The sequence below is a fragment of the Mya arenaria genome, chromosome 8, assembly GCF_026914265.1.
Source record: "Mya arenaria isolate MELC-2E11 chromosome 8, ASM2691426v1".
NCBI lineage: Eukaryota > Metazoa > Mollusca > Bivalvia > Myida > Myidae > Mya > Mya arenaria.
The window spans coordinates 35503209-35509301 of NC_069129.1; the positions used below are offsets into that span (position 1 = coordinate 35503209).

The 6093-nt window shown below is 36.7% G+C and overlaps 1 long non-coding RNA gene across 1 annotated transcript; it reads right to left on the reverse strand.

The window, feature by feature from the left end:
• Positions 1-1049: 1049 nt before the first annotated feature.
• LOC128243925 (uncharacterized) lies at positions 1050-3871 on the reverse strand. Its single transcript, XR_008262936.1, has 3 exons — positions 3775-3871; positions 3030-3178; positions 1050-2797 (listed from the first exon to the last, which is right to left on the reverse strand). It is a non-coding gene; the product is annotated as an uncharacterized LOC128243925 (long non-coding RNA).
• Positions 3872-6093: the final 2222 nt, after the last annotated feature.

The window sequence follows — 6093 nt, forward strand, 5'->3', positions numbered from 1 at the left end:
ATACCAAAAATCATGTTGTGTTTGAAAAAGTGCTTAGTGCCATGCAATGATTAGTTAAAAAATAAACTTTGTATCGAAAAGAAAATATCACGGAAACATGCAAATTATGTCGAAAAAAAGAACAGTGACCGACTTCGGATTTTTTTTTATTAACAATGGATATCGTTTTTGTAAATAAATACCAACATTCTATACAAAGGATATTAACAATACTTTTTTTAAACAAACTTTCCAAGTTGTTTTCTACTTAGACCGCACACTTTAGTCGCTTTACGTATGAATTCACAAGACATTTGGAATGCGAGATGGACATCGCGGTTATCTGATATCGGTTTCTTTTCGGATAAAAGAGAAAGAGGGTACCAGTCTATCAATACAGAGCATTGAACGGGATTATTGGATTTTTTCATTGTAATCAGTTCTGGTACTACTTTGATTATTCAAATTCGCTAACGGCAATCCAATCAAAATACAGCGTATGAATACATTACGTCAGTGAACCCCCAGATGAGGCTTGAGAATGCAGATATCGTGAGTATCGCTATGAACTAGGCCACAAGTGCCCTAGTCCAAAAACTACCTTTGCCCTTCCATTTGTTTAACTATGAGTGATCTGACTGTTTTAAACGATTTTATAAAGATAGAAATCCTGACTCTGTTAAATTTAACTTTCACACTCTTAGTGAAGAATACATTTACAAGGAACTATGTAAACTAAATTGTTCAAAAAGCACAGGGTTAGATAACATTCCTGCAAGATTTTTAAAAGATGCTGCACCATTTTTAAAGATACCAGTAACATTTCTGATAAACAGCTCTATCACAAGTAACATTGTACCATCCCAGCAAACATTTTATATCGGCCCGACGTCGGGCCGATATGGAACACTTCATCGGCCCGACTTCCTATTTCATATCCTTCCTATTTCGTCCCTATTCTTATACAGATGGATTGTCATGCTCAATGACAACAGAACAAGATAGTTAAAACACAAGATTTTGTCCTGGTTTATCTTCTGAGAGAAAAAAATAATAATGCAGAGAAAATCAACCGTAAACCTATAAAATTTTATTATTATTATCATTGCTATATAAATATTTAAACAATTGAATTATCACAGAATGTGGATAATACCCCTGAACAGTTTATCAAAATCAAGTTAAAATACAAACAAGAGATGTTTGTCAAACATTATGCCCCCCCCCCCCCTGAGCGCCATGTTGTCAGGATTATATGGACAATTGAATGAAATATGCATGGACCGAAATGACAGCTGATTTGTTGCTGTTTTAAGATTATGACCATTAAAGTGTGAGGATAAAGTGTGTTATGACCGTCATGACCTTTGACTCTATGAACTCAAAATCCAGAGTCATCAGCTGGTCACCAGAAACCTAAATATCAAGTTTGAGGGCCATTGGTGCAGGCATTGTCAAGTTATCACAAGACAAGTTTTTTTCGTTCAAGGTCACTGTGACCTTGACCTTTGACCCGATGACCACTTAAATCATAAGGGGTCATCTACAAGTCAGATGCAACTCCAAGTTAAGTTTGAAGGCCATGGGTTCAGGCATTGTTGAGTTATCACTCGGACAACCTTTTACCATTCAAGATCACTGTGACCTTGACCTTTGGCTCTATGAACCCTAAATCAATAAGGTCAGGCTTAACATCCATGTCAAGTTTAATGATCATAGGTTCAGGCATTGTTGAGATATCAGTGGGGGAAGATTTGTTAACTCTTTTGCGTTAAAGGTTACTGTGACATTGACCTTGGCCTGATGACCCCCAAAGTCGATTGGGGTCATCTACTGAGCAGGCCCAACCTTCATGTCAAGTTTGATGACCATAGGTCCAAGAATTGTCGAGTTTGCTTTCAAGGTCACTGTGACCTTGACCTTTGACACCTAAAATCAATAGGGGTCATCTACTGGTCAGGCCCAACATCCATGTCAAGTTTGAGGGCCATCGGTGCAGGCATTGTTGAGTTAACACTTGGACAACCTTTTATCATTCAAGGTCACTGTGACCTTGACCTTTGGCCCAATGAACCCTAAAATTAATAGGGACAATCTTCTGGCCGGGCTCAACCTCCAAATCAAGTTTGAGGGCCATGGGTGCAGCCATTGTCAAGTTATCACTCGGATAACCTTTTACCATTCCAGGTCACTGTGACCTTGACCTTTGGCCCAATGACCCTCAAAAACAATAGGGGTCATCTCCTGGTCAGGCCCAACCTCCATGTCAAGTTTGAGGGCCATGGGTGCAGGCATTGGTTGAGTTATCACTCGGACAAGCTTTAAAATTATTTTACCATTAAAGGTCACTGTGACCTTGACCTTTGACCCCCAAAATCAATAGGGGTCATCTACTGGTCAGGCCCAACCTTCATGTGAAATTTGATGACCATACGTCTAGGAATTGTTGAGTTATCACTCGGACCGACATACCGACATGCCTGTGCAAAGCAATATACCCCTCTTCTTCGAAGGGGGGCATAAAAATGCCATAATACACACAGGCTGTTACTGTATAAATAAACAAACAAACAAAATAAGACTTGAAATAAAAGTTATTTCATTGAACAATATTTAAGGTTACACTACTGCATTAAACATTATGGGTTTTTAACATAATATTGTTTTGTTTTTTCATCCTGGTGTTCCAAGGATGCACTCAGATATTTGCGTCTGCCTCATTTCCCTCCCACCATCTCTGTCCGATGCTGTCTTCAACCACGCGGCATTTTTCGCTTGCACCTCTGTTGTGAGAAACGACGGAATTTCGCGACACCCTCTGGAATAATTGCATGTACTGTTAATAAATAGGCGAGATAGGTCTTTTCCAGGATATGGGTATTTACATAATTAATTTTCAAGGAAGTTGGTATTCTTAATTTTAATTGTTTTTTTGTTGAATGTTTTTTTGTTGTGTTGTTTGTATAAAATTTGCCTACATCCCTTCGCATATTTCTGGAGGGATTATATATTGAACTGTGCTTGAAACAAAGGTTAATAGGGGTATATACCTGTAGAGATGGTGCAACTGTTTGGGGATCTTATAGTAACTGTTGTGATGCCTGCAGAACAGTCCTACCATCGCCACTGTCACCTTTGAATGCCTTGGTGGTGTTATCACTGACATTTATTCATCCTCATCTGATTAAACACGCTTCCTCTGAAATGCATCACATTTTGTTACAGTTACAAATGCATTAGTTGGTTATCCTGATCATTCTCCCCATTAGGTACATTTAAAGGTTGGTATAGTCAACCTGCTTTTCTTAAGTGTGAAATAGTCAAATACCCTAAATCACCTGCTTTTTATCAGTACTTTTGATCTTAATTCATTAACAGATGTATCATAAATTAACTTCCTTCACAAAAAATATACATATGCATCCTGACACACTGATTGCAACTAACAAATTATGAATATGAACACGTTCAATATAAATGGTAATGCACTAGTCAATCGTATCCACGGCCCCCCAGATCCGGGGGTATACCGAGGATAGCCGGGGAAAAGGGCCGGGTGACTGCGGTGGTTTTGACATAGCGCCAAATTTAGCGGTGATTGGGCTTTATATAGAGTCTCTGGGGTGTGGGGGACATTTGACCGGGGTTTAACCATCAGTTCGTCGTAGCAGGGCGGGGATTTTACCCGGGGTTGGCTGGACCGAAAGTCAAAGTCCCGGCTATTCCCTAGACCTGGGGGGGGGGGGGCGTGGTTACAATTGACTGGTGCATTACAATTGGGACGTAAAGACATACCTCCCCTATGATTGCCTTTATTCCTCTATTTCAGTGTCTCGATTTGCAGTTATCCGCTCTCTGCAACTTTGATCGATCTTTCCACAATATACGATACTGTAAATTACAATGTCTCAATTATGATTCATAATTGATAACAAAATGTTATATTTAAATTTGTCTACAATGGAAGCAGATAAATTAATCGTTCAAACCCGACCAAATCATCAATGTAATACTTTGCTTTTGTTTGCAAACACTGGCCGATATGCCGATATTCAGCCGACATCGGTCCGATATGGTCATGTTTGCTGGGATCTGAACTCAAAAATGCTAAAGTTAAACCATTGTTTAAGAAAAACAACAGATCTGATGTTTCAAACTATCGACCTGTAAGCATACTAGGTATAGTTTTAAAAATCTTAGAAAGAGTTGTATACAACCAACTAGAATCTATTCTTGTTAAACAAGGATTATTATACGAACTTCAGAGTGGTTTTAGATGTAACTATTCAACTGACTCCTGCCTAATTCATTTGACTGACCATATAAAACAACAAAATTTCAAAGGTCTATATACAGGGATGATTATGAGGCGTTTGATACTGTAGATCATACAATTCTATGTCAGAAGTTAAAAGAAATTGGTGTGGATTCAATTGAGTGGTTTCAATCATATTTATCTGGATGTAAACAAGTTGTCAATGTAAATAATACTACGTCTGAATTCATGAACATCTCTTGTGGCGTTCCTCAAGGAAGCATACTTGGACCGTTGCTGTTTTTATGCTATGTCAATGATATGAGTATAAGCATAAATTAAAAATGTAAATTAATATTATATGCAGGTGATAGTGCTATCCTTTTCTCACACAAAGATCCTTCTGATATTAGTAATGTACTCGGCAAGGAACTTGAAAACTGTAGTTGACAACAAACTGTCTTTGCATCTTGGAAAAACAGAATGTATTTTATTTGGGTCTAAAAGGAAACTAACAAAAGTTGATAGCTTCAATGTAAACTGCAATGGTCATATCATAAAACCTAAAAAATCTGTTAAATATCTTGGAATTATAATGGACAATGATCTCAGTGCTGCATCTATTGTTAATAATATTGTCAATAAAGTTAATTCTAGGTTAAATTTTTTATATAGACAAAGTCGTTTTTTAGATATGAATCTAAGAAAAATGTTATGTAACTCCTTAATACAATGTCATTTTGACTACCGGTATGCATCGCCATCTTGGTACAGTGGTATATCTAAACAATTCAAGAATAGATTACAGGTCACTCAGAACAAAGTTGTCAGATTCATTTATGGCTATGATTGTAGAACTTCCCTGAAAGCCTCAGCTTTCAGTGATATTGGATGGCTTAATATAGAAAGTTTTGGGCAGGTTGGGATTTTCACTTAAAACTCCAAAACCATTCATTCAATTGACTAAATACTTTACACAGTTGTTCAGAGCCATCACATAATGAGGTTAGATAACTCCATATTATCTTTTATACAAATTATGGCCCCTAATTGACTATGGAACTTAGGTTAAAGTTTTAGGGCAGGTTGGGATATTTATTAATAACTTCTATACCCTTCATTCAATTGACTTAATACTTCACACAATTGTTCAGGACCATCACCCAATGAGGTTACATAACTCCATATCCTTAATACAAGTTATGGCCCCTGATTGACTTAGGTTAAAGTTTTAGGCAAGTAAAAGTTAAGATAACTTTATGAAATATTTGGTTTGTTACTATACATATATATAAATACACGAATAAATCTATCTATCTATACTTAAGTATTTTGGATGGCCTTGTTTATTCATAAATAAAAGAGAAGAAGAAATATATAATATTATAAAGGGGTTCTTAGAAGCTTTTAATGTTGTATGAAGTTGTAATCAGGACATTGTAGTTATATATACTGTGAAATGATTTATATTCGTTGGCATGAAATTTCGTGGTTTGCCGAAAAATTACAATTTCGTGGATACTTGATATTTGTGGTTATTCATTTTTGAAAAAAAGAATTCAAAACTGCGATCGTCCTAGGTCGTCTGCATTATCTCCACGTGTTGGCCTGTCATTTCCGTCTTCTACGTCACTCGGTTTATAACACTCGCTAAAGTGGTAGGACATGCAAATTAGTGCATATACCCATGTCAATTATTGATTTAATTTGAAATTAAGGTCATAAAAAAGATGTACTCTGATTAAGATTTTTGCTAACTGTGAAAACACAGAGAATGTCCGGATATTTGAGTAAACAATCCCAAAAGAAAGCTTGTTTCCAAATTCAATCATTTTGAATATCATCTCATTTCATTTCAA